Below are 11,447 nucleotides of genomic sequence, written 5' to 3' on the forward strand. Positions count from 1 at the left end.
AAATAAAAAATTGTAAAACTTAAAAACAAAAAAAAAATTTTATTCTTGATAAAACATCACATTTTTAAAACTTTATCATTCATCACTTAGTTTAAGCAAAAACCGTTTGGTTCCATACTTTTTATTCATGTGAATAAAATGATGTCGAGCGTCAGATGTTTCTCGCTCCCAGCCTCCTTAGATCGATTCCGTGTCAGTTTCTCGGTAGTTCTTTGATCGGTGTGGCACAATAAAAGCATCTCTCGCCGCAAAGAGATACGCATCCAGATAGGCGAACGAAGCCGTCGAAAGAGAAAGACTAAGGGTTGGTGTGGGGGTTGGATGTGAGGGAGATGAGTCTGCGGAACAACATCCATCATTTATGATATGAATAAGTAAAACTCGCGTAAAACTTAGAAACTCGACTCGTGATACTCAAATTTTAATTAGTTTTGAGCCGAGTTTAAGTTGATGTTCAACAAACTTTGGTAATATTAAAACGGAAATTAAAAGATAAGAAAATAACGAGCTCACTGCTCGACGCCATTTGCCGAAATCGCGTCGTAAACGGTATCCATAATGCCCAAGTTTTTGACGTCTTTGCTCCTCCAACCAACCCCCCGATTTCCACCCCACCCCCAAGATTCTATTCATCTTTTGTCGCCCGAATGGGGGAGGCGCTCTGGATGATGTTTGTTTTGTTAATTGAATCGTTTCCTTGAAACTCTGAATCGATCCGAGATTTTTTTCATTGCAGGAAATCGCAACAGGAAGCACCCTTCGCCATGATGGGAATCGGACTCACCCGTCGGAAGAAGAAAACAACACAAACATCGCATTAAAAAATATTAATTCACCAAAAAAAATTTTTTCTTTCGACCATGGACTTGACACTGGGGTAAGGTGGTTTTTATAAATTTTGTTTTCAAAGAGTTGGCAACACTGCCTTTTAATTCTCTGGATTGTATTTCACACGTGAAACGAATTTCAAGAGAATTTTACTCGAATCTATTGCTTTACACTTTTCACAAATTATTTTCATTATTTTTTAGTGGATTGTATTACATCGGTATTTTTTTTAATTTTTTCCTATTTTTAAAAAAAGTGTAAAGAAACCAAAAATGCAAATAAATTAGCAATGAATTTACTGGAAATATAGCAACAAGATTTTTTTTATTATTTCACGAGTTAATAAAACGTTGTTTTTTTCCTGAATAATAACATTTCATAAAACTGAAAATGTTTTTGGTCCTTCGATAAAAATAAAATCTTTAGCTAAAAAAACAAAACACGAAATTTTGACAGTTACTAAACCACCATTCGTTTGTTTCCAGAACAAAGTGTCACTTTAACAAAACTAGTTTTTTGAATTTGACAGTTACAAAAACGATAGTTGTTTGTTTTCTATCTCAAAAGACTTTTTAACAAAACTGTTTATTCGAGTTTGACAGTTACCAAAATGATATTTGTACATTTTCTTTATCAAGTGTCTCTTTAACAAAACTGATTTGTCAAATTTGACAGTTATTCAACCGTTTGTCCTCAAAAATGTCATTTTCTAACTTCATAAACAAGAGATTTTGACAGTTATCAAAATAATATTTATTTGTTTTTTTTTAAACGGTATTACTTTAATCATATTAAAACAAAAAATATTGACAGTTAAATGCCACTTTAACAAAACTAGTTTTTCAAATTTGACAGCTACAAAAACGGTAAATGTTTGTTTTCTGCATCAAAAGTTATTTCACAAACAGTTTATTCGAGATTGACAGTTAACAAAATGATATTTGCTTATTTTCTGTGTCATTTTACCAAAACTGATTTGTCAAATTTGATTTGTCAATTTTTTAACTTCATAATCAAGAGTTTTTGACAATTACCAAAGTTATATTTACTTTTATTCCTCAAAGCGGTGTCATTTTAAACATATTAAAACAAAAGTTCTTGTCAGTGTCAATTTAACAAAGCTTAAATTTGATACTTATCAAAACTTTAATCAAAACTGTCATTTTTAACTTCCGAAACAAGAGATTTTGACGGTTACCAAAACAATATTTGTTTTTACTCAAAACGATGTCATTTTAACCAAATTAAAACAAACGATATTTGCTTATTTTCTGTGTCACTTTACTAAAACTGATTTGTCAAATTTGATTTGTCAATTTTTTAACTTCATAAACAAGAGTTTTTGACAGTTACCAGAGTTATATTTACTTTTATTCCTCAAAGCGGTGTCATTTTAAACATATTAAAACAAAAGTTCTTGTCAGTGTCACTTTAACAAAGCTTAAATTTGATACTTATCAAAACTTTAATCAACTTCCGAAACAAGAGATTCTAACGGTTACCAAAACAATATTTGTTTTTACTCAAAACGATGTCATTTTAACCAAATTAAAACAAACGATATTAACAGTCAAATGTCATTTTATCAAAACTTATTCTTCAAATTTAGAAGTTATCAACTTATCAAAAGTCCAAACGTTCTTTGTCTAAAAAAGTGTCAAAAATAAGAGATTTTGACCGTTACTAAAATAATACTTCTTGTTCTTTTTTAAAACTGTCATTGGACAAACCCCAACCAAAAAAAAAAATTTTTTTTCAACAACATGAAATTTTTTTTTGCTAAATAACTCTTTTTAATAAAACTGATTCTGACAGTTATCAAAACCGTGGTTGTCCTGTATAACCAAATATTTCAATAAAACTGAAATATTTTGGCTTTCAGAAAGAAAAAATTTTGACAGAAAATTTGTCATTTTTGTTTCTCTGAAAATGTCTACCTATCAAATCTTTTTTTTTCCTTCAGCAACAAAATCTCATCAATTCGACTAGTTTTCCCCCAAAAATACACATTTTAGAAACAAAAAACTCAACAAAAAAAAACAACAATTATACATTTGTTTTCTGAAAATATGCCACTCTGATAAAACATAATAATTTTAAAACAAAAGCATTTCCATGGTTAACTTGATTTATCAAATTCTGCAAAAAATAAACATTTTTTAATCGGAAAAAATAGTGTTTTTCTCTGAAAATGCGCCATTCAGACTATGTTGAAAGTTTTATTGTATTTCAGAAACTCAGATGCAATTTTTCAGACTTTTAGAAAACAAAAATACATACATAGAAACATTTTTGACAAGGCAATAAATTGAAGATTCCACAAACAACTATTGAATTATCCTGAAAAAATTAACACTTTAAAACACCTGAAACGGATTTTGTAGGACCACTTTTCAGTTTTTTGCATTTTCCCAAACTTTCTAAAACTCTAAAGTGTTTTCAGGAGAAAAGTTGTTTCGATAAGGCGTCTTAGACTTCTCCTGAAATAATACTTTACGGTCACGTTTTCAGTGAATTCACCTGTCATTCAGCAACGGTTGCCAACTCTTAAAAACAAAATAAAAATTACCTTACTGACGAATTCCGGAGCCGATGTTATCGGTGTCGGACGCGACAAATCTCCGAATTCTGACACAATCCTTTTTTTTCTCTTCAGTTTGACCAACTTGCCAGTCGTCACCTGCTGAAATTTGCAACCGGAGACGCGGAGGAGGGGGGAATTTAAGAAATACAAAGAGCGGGAGGGAAGTGTTTGAAAAAGAGAGGGATGCCACCACATCAGGGGAGGCTGGGACTTTCCTTGGCCGGCGACGAAAGGGGGGAATAAGGAGGGTGTGGCTTAATGTAAGAAATCAATGATTCAGCCGCCCCTGTAAGAATAGTTGGCTTTCTAATAACGGCATCGCTCCTGGATACGAAGGAGGAAAAGGATTTTTCCCACCCTCGATGATTTTTTACCCCAATTGGGGGGTAAAAGCGACCCCGGGAAGCATAATTCATAACTTAAATTACTAAAATACCCCATTAATTTCTGCACTGATTTCTAACACGAACATTAAGAATATATACTTGCTACCTTTGCAATTTATGGCTGGCAAGACTTAGAAATTGCGTTATTCTGTTACGTGAAATTTAATTATGACGAGAGGGCTGGAATTTCACAAAAACACGTTTTTTGCCCTTTTAATTAAGACGCAATAAAGATGAGAAAAAATTTTCTACAAAAATAAAAAAGTTAACATGCATCCTAACAAGTCATTACGAAACTAAAAATGCAGTACTGCCAAATGGGACTGAAATCTGTGAAAAATTACTATAAAAAATCTCAATTCAATCCGATCAAAAGTCAAGTTAAAAATATGTAAAAAATACAATTTTTATATACTGGATGAGTGTTCAAAAAGTGCAGTTTTCAGTTACCAAATCAGATTTTATTTTGGAGAAAATCGTAGAATATTTTTAGCTGACTCACTCTATATCTGATACAATTTTTTATATTTGCTCTCCAGATAAAAGCGAATACCTTCAAAATATTTTTTTCTTAATCTTTGACTTTTCTTGATTCTTAAAAAATATCTTTTGTGTCTCAATTGTCAAATTTAATTTCGTTTATTATATTCTGTCCTTGTTTGTTTAATAAAACTGAGAATTTACTGATCTTTTATTAACACTTAAGTTTATAGTAGCTGTAATTTCGACAAAATTTATTTTTACAACTAAATTTTGTTTAGTTTTTGATGACCTCACGTTAAAAATAGACAAGATTAAATTTTTTATAGGAATTTTAAATTAAAGCAAAGTTTAAGTAAAAATATAAACAATAAACAAAATAAAAACAAACAATACTCCTACTTGTAATACCAAATATTTAACAAAATTGTTCTTTCCATATTGTTATTTTCAGTTTTACATACTTTTTATTCTAAAACTCAGAACAAATTTATTAACATATTTTTTTCTACACGTAATACTTAACAAAACTATTTCAGAAACAGTTAACAAAAATTATATTTAAAAACGTACAGGGTAATTCAAAAATGACATGCAAACAAAATTTTTTTTTATTTATTCATTATTTTACAAAAATTTGATGTAACATATTTGTTTTAAATGAATTTAGCATTGATCAAAACGCCATAAAACACAAAGTTAGAATGTCACTTTTGAGTCAATCTGTATATTTATGCTTTATTTTTATTTACACGTAATAACACAAATCTTTCAAGTACAAATATAAATTATCAAAAAACAAAAAGTAAAAAATATAAACAATAAACAAAATAACCAAATATTTAACAAAATTGTTCTTTCTACATTGTTATTTTCAGTTTTACATACTTTTTATTCTATTCTTCAGAACAAATTTAGTCGTCTGTAGCCAAAAATATATTTATATATATATATAAAATATATTTATTTATCAATATGTCAAAATAGAAATTGTTACAATATTCACCAAAAACTCTGTAAGTACTTTATTATTTTAATTTTTTTATAATGACAAAACAGTTTTCCTATATTCAATCAAAATGTTATTTCAAAAACATTCATAAATTATCAAAAAACAAATTGTAGGTACAGGGTGATTCAAGAGTGACATACTAACCACACAAAATTTCATTATTTATCCATTTTTTAAACAAAACTTGTAAAACTTTTTCAACGATTCCAAAACACTTTCTTATAACACAAATAATGTCACTTTTGAATCAGCCTGTAAACATTTTCTAAACCACTAAAAAAAGTTGAATTATAAAAATCATTAACCAATTTGGAGCCCAATAAAACAATAAAAATCCAAAAAAATAAACTTCTGATTTCTTCATTTTTTTATATTAAAAATTTGCGAAAAACTAGACAAACATTCTCAGTTATTTCACGATATAACCAATTAATTAATTAACTAATTAACTGACGCAAAATACCAAAGAAATAGAATTTAAGTACTTAATAAACTTAAAAGATTACACAGAAATTGTAAAATAATAGAACAAAACACAAATTTGGATATATCCGTTTTCATACATTTTAAACCTCAAAACAAGTAAAATTCACTACAAAAGCAACAGATTCAGTCTCAAATCCGCCAAAAACACTCAAATTACTACAAAAATAAAAGTCTAGTCCGATTTTTCTATAAATTTATCAAAACAAATCCAATTCGCAATAAAATTTTAACATAAAATTTCGTTAAATTCCCAATTCCTCCTCGCTTGAGTGAACTATGCATGAAATGATAATCGCGAAAAGTCATTATTAAAATATTCGCAGCATGTCTCGACATAGTATGTGCCTTTGCATGCACCTCTTTTGTTTACACACTCTACGTTCATTTATCTTAGCTTTTCCAAGGCACACGAGATGAATAATAAATTTTCTCATCTTTAATTCTATGAATCTTAAATTCGCTCCGCTTCTCGTCGTGAAAAATCGCTCCGGGTATTTCCCCGCGCAACAAGTTGTTTAAAAAAAATGACCACGAAATGTTCTCCTCAACAATATCGAAGACTCCCGAAGTTTTCCGACGCTTTTTTTAGGTTAGATTTAAGTTAGAGTAGCTTTTAATCATTTGTAATACACATGCAACTGCTTTAAGTTAAGTTTTGTCTTTTTTTTGTAATGTTATATTGTGTTTGTCTTTTGCGAAATAAAGGTTTTGGTAAAAAAGAGTTTTTTTTTTGTTATGGGGGTGTGGAAGGGAGGAATTTCAGGTTATCTTGGAAACAAATGAGGTAGAAGAAAAGCGGGAGTAGATGCAGATTCCTTACTAATTCGACTTAACGAATCATTAAGCGAGAGACTAACTTTAACTGAAGATTAAATATAATAGTTAGCGTTAACTGAACTCTAATGTCACTCATCACTTAAACGTCACTTCCTTAATTATCACATTAAAGGGAATAAGAAGGGTGAGAGCAAAGAGGGGCTCCAAGATACTCGATTTGATCGGTTACACATTAAAAAAAACAAAATAATTACAAATAGTAAGCTGAAATTTATGTCTCAGAGTTGGCAGCATTGCTAATCAAACGCCAACAAGGTCACGGTTTTAAAAAAATGAAATTAAAATTAAATAAAGAAAAAACATCATAATTGCAAAACTAAAATTTATATTTCAAGGTTGGTAGAATTGATAAGTCAAACGCAAACTTCAGTTATGCCAACCGTCTAACAAAGTTAGGTTATTTTTTTAGTTGGATGAGGTTTGTGCTTTACGGATGGTAGAAGTGAAATCTAAAAAAATACATATTTTTTCAATTTTTTATACAAGATTATGAGTATCATTAAATTTTTTGACAAATACTTGAAATTTTTTTTGAATACTTGAAATTTTTCTCTCAGGCGCAAGTTCTGACATACCCTGTATTTTCAGTTTGTAGAAATAAAATTCGATAAAGTTGGTAGCACTGATATTAAATATTAATTTGGTTAAGTCAAAAAATTTACGTATTCAATATTTTTAACAATAGTAATAATAATAATAATAGAAAAAAATCATTAATTATTATAAATAGTAGGCTAGGATGTACATTTCACGGTTGGTAGAATTGATATAAACAAAAGAATAACTTGGTTATACGTAGCTTTTCAATGTTACCAATCGTTTAATAAAGTGATAATCTTGCTAAATGTTTGGTAATTATTTTTGTTTTAAGATTAATAATATTTGCTAAATTCACATGTTTAAAATTTCTAATCTTCTCTCACAAAAAACTAGGAATATTTTTAGGAATTCCTTCAATTTGGGCCCTATTTCACCTCAACAAAAAAACTTTGTTCTGACATTGAATTGATTACTAAAATGTTTTTGCAATTCTTTTTTGTAAACATTGACCAAAGTCAATTAATTTTTGTATAATAACACCACAAAAACCATTATAGTCTATGAAAATGGTTTCACAACACCTAAAACACGTTGTCATGTTTGGTTGCCTATCACAAGTAAATTTATTGATTTTTTTTTCGTTAAACTTTTTTGTGGCCTTTGCCGTTTATTATCTATCCTCCAGAAGTAATAAATTTCCCCTCAAACTTACATAATTATCGCATAAAACTTGTAATCGATCGCGGAACGAACGGTCGGAAAACATCCAAGGAATTCAAACGCTCGAACGAATAATTTTATCGTCCTTTATAAGGAATTTGATTTGGTTTATGGTGAAATTTTCACCCCTCAAACTTGCTCTATCTCATTCTAGACATTTTAAGAAAAATATAAGAACGAGAGAGATAGATATATAATGACAGATCGTTTCTCGTTTTTGATCAATTCGATAAACAATAATTTAAAGTGTAAATATTTTTTTTCAAAAATTACGATCAATATTTTATTGTAATAAAAAAAAACAATACTTGTGGTAATAATAATAATAACAATTTAGCTATGACTTTCACTGCCATCTATTCAATAAAGCTCAAAACACTTTGAACGAAAGGGAAAATGTAAGCAAGGGAATATAGAAACCTGTCAGGGGTTAGGATTAGGGTTTGAGTCCCAGCTACACAATAAAAAGTCCATATTCAATTAAATCAAAGTTGATACAAATTTCAATTAGATAATTTATTATAATTTTTTATTTACTATATCTTTTTTCATTTGATCTAGATCAAATTAATTATTGCCTTGGCTATTTTTGACTCTAATAAAAAAATATAAACTACGTAAACTATAACAATTCAAAACATAAGATTAATAAAATACGAGAAAAAAAGTCACAAGTACTAATTTTGTTAATTTTCTCCCTCCGATTTWTTCTCTGTGTTTATAAAGATGCAATAATAAAATAATATGTAATGTATGTAAATATGTAATAATAAAATGTTTTTGCACTCTTACCAACTTATTTTTTTGCTACTTGTGGTATATCGCCTCYGATTTTAACCTTCTCTGTGTTTATAAGAAACATATAGTAATAAAATCTCTTTTCTCTATTTTGCGTATAAAAAAAGCTTTTTTCTATACCAAAACTGATGCTTTAATGAGCCATTTCAACACCGATTTGAGTGCTGAAATAGACTAGTACAATTTTCTTTTTAGAGGTTGGTAATTTTCAGCAGTTTTTGATCGATTTCTTTTTTTTTCATGTGGTGTGCATGAAATATTTGTAGTATTCAACAAAATTTTAAAAATACTTGAAATTTGACACTTTGRAAATCAAACTTTTAAACTTTGTGACATTTATTACCAACCAACCACAACCTTATTAGAACGAATGTTCCAAAATTTTGAAAAATTGATCTTTATGTCAAAAAAGTCATTTGCAGAAACTCGTTCTTTATAAAACTCGTTCCACAAAACTTGCCTTACGAAACGCGTTCTTTAATATACTATTTTGCATTCTTGCCAACTTAATTTTTTTTGCTGCTTGTGGTATCTTCTCTGTGTTTATAARAAATCAAAAGTTTTTTAAATATGTAGTAACAAAATGTATTTTTTGGACTCTTGCCAACTTATTTTTTTTTGWTACTTGTAGTATCTCGCCTCCCATTTTAGCCCTCTATGTTTATAAAAAAAGTAGAGGTTTTTAAATATGTGGTAATAAAATGTTTTATTCTTCGACACTGTCAAAATTTATGGTTCTCCCGTGTAAGGAAGTTTTGACAACTGTTTGGCATTTCTCAATACGAAACGTCAAATTATTTTTGACAGATTTAAAGCAAGTTTAAGCCTTGTTGACTCTAATTCGAAGAATAAAATGTTATATTCAACTCGTTTGAGTGTAAATCGGACGCTTTATTCCACCTCGTGGATGGTAAAAAATCCACTCGGTCAAATAAAGCGTCCGATTTACACTCAAACTCGTCAAATAAATAACTATTTTGCACTTGTGGTATATCTCCTCCTAAATTTTAACCTTCTCTGTGTTTATGAGAAACATGTAGTAACAAAATGTACTTTTTTTTTATTTTGCGCCTAAAAGAAAGCTTTTTTCGATACCGAAACTGATGTTTTAATGAACCATTTCAACACCGATTCGAGTGCTGAAATAGACTAGTACAATTTACTTTCTAGAGGTTGGTAATGGTTATTTTTAGCGGCGTTTTGCGCGATTTCCCTTTTTTCAGGTAATGTACATAAAATATTCATTGTTAATTCAACAAAATTTTAAAAAATACTTGAGACTAGACACTTTGAAATTCGAATTTTCAAACTTTGTGACATTTATTACCAACCAACCACAACCTTATTAGAGTTCCTAAATTTTGAAAAATTGGCCTTTATGTTAAAAAAGTGCGTAAAATGCACAAAATAGAAAAAATAGCATAAAAAACTCGTTTCATAAGTCATTTGTAGAAACTCTTTATAAAACTCGCACTTCGCTCCTCGTTTCATAAACCTAAATTCGTTCCACAAGACTTGTCTTATGAAACGCGTTCTTTAATATATTTACTATTTTGCACTCTTGCCAACTTAATCTTTTTTTTTGCTGTTTGTGGTATCTCGCCCCCGATTCTAGCCTTCTCTGAGTTTATAAGAAAACAAAAGTTTTTTAAACAGGTAGTAACAAAATGCATTTTTTGATTTTTTTGCACTCTTGCCAACTTAAATTTTTTCTTGCTACTTGTAGTATCTCGCTTCCGATTTTATCCCTATATATTCATAAGAAAGAAAAGGTTTTTTAAATATTTAGCAACAAAATGTATATTTTGCACTCTTGCCAACTGAAATATTTTTTTGCTACTTGTGGTATCTCGCCTTCCTCATCCCGTCTTAATTTATCCAAATCCCAGTTTCCCGTCTGTAGTGCATTGTTTGTGTGAGCGTTCGTGCAACCATTAGCTGTCACATTTGACAGAAGATGTTGAGTTTGTGTGTTGTTTCGGTAAAATCATCGTGTGAGAGAGACGGATAGAAAATGTGTAGCTCATTAATTCAGGCCCGTCTCCTTGAGTCTTACAGTTATTAACGACAGCCAATGAGGGCACACTGTCTATTTACCGCGGATCCTTTGTTTCACTTCCTGTGTGTGTGCCATCACCCTCCTCTTCTTCTTCTTAGAAGCCCTGAAGCTGAAGCTCCGGAGCCTAGATGAAGCTTCTCGCTCCGGTACCGGAGTCTTTTACGCTCCGTTTACAATCGCTAGATGAATTTCAACGCTACTTTGATAACTTTACGTTGACGTGATTCTATTAACTATCGATTGCAAACTGGAATTTTGTTAACTGGAGACAAAGTCGGAAGTGGTACTTTGACGGATTCGACTTAATGGAGCCATTAAGCGGTTTCAAGACGAGTTTCAAGCTCAAAAATACACAAAACTTCGAATAAAAAAATAATACAATGAAAATATGTCTACACAATAAACAAACATGTTTGATAACTACTAATTTTCGCCTTTCTATATTATTTTAGCAAAACTTACATCATATTTAGTCGTTTAATTCATCAATATTTTTCTCTACTATAGCAATACAAACTACTATGTGAAAAATATAGGTAATATTCTTTTAATCTATTATCAAAACATTATTATTTTGAGTAAGAACAGCATTTGTACCATCAAAATACAACGTACAGAGTGTTTCAAAAGTGACATTTCAACCACTAAAACTTGTAATTTTTAAGTCACCCTGTATTTTTATTATTTTTGTTTATACCTCATGTAAAAATAGTGTCT

General features: G+C 29.7%; 1 long non-coding RNA gene across 1 annotated transcript in view; it reads left to right on the forward strand.

The window, feature by feature from the left end:
• Positions 1-4,560, forward strand: part of LOC123008854 — a 26,422-nt gene extending 21,862 nt beyond the window's left edge. Inside the window, exons 2-3 of the long non-coding RNA XR_006412984.1 lie at positions 737-877; positions 3,485-4,560. This is a non-coding gene — a long non-coding RNA (uncharacterized LOC123008854). The remainder of the gene's footprint in view (positions 1-736; positions 878-3,484) is intronic.
• The last annotated feature ends 6,887 nt before the right edge of the window (positions 4,561-11,447 follow it).

This window comes from Tribolium madens, unplaced genomic scaffold, assembly GCF_015345945.1.
Source record: "Tribolium madens isolate multiple individuals breed KSU strain unplaced genomic scaffold, Tmad_KSU_1.1 Scaffold_71;HRSCAF=194;Tcas5.2_LG6, whole genome shotgun sequence".
Lineage (NCBI taxonomy): Eukaryota > Metazoa > Arthropoda > Insecta > Coleoptera > Tenebrionidae > Tribolium > Tribolium madens.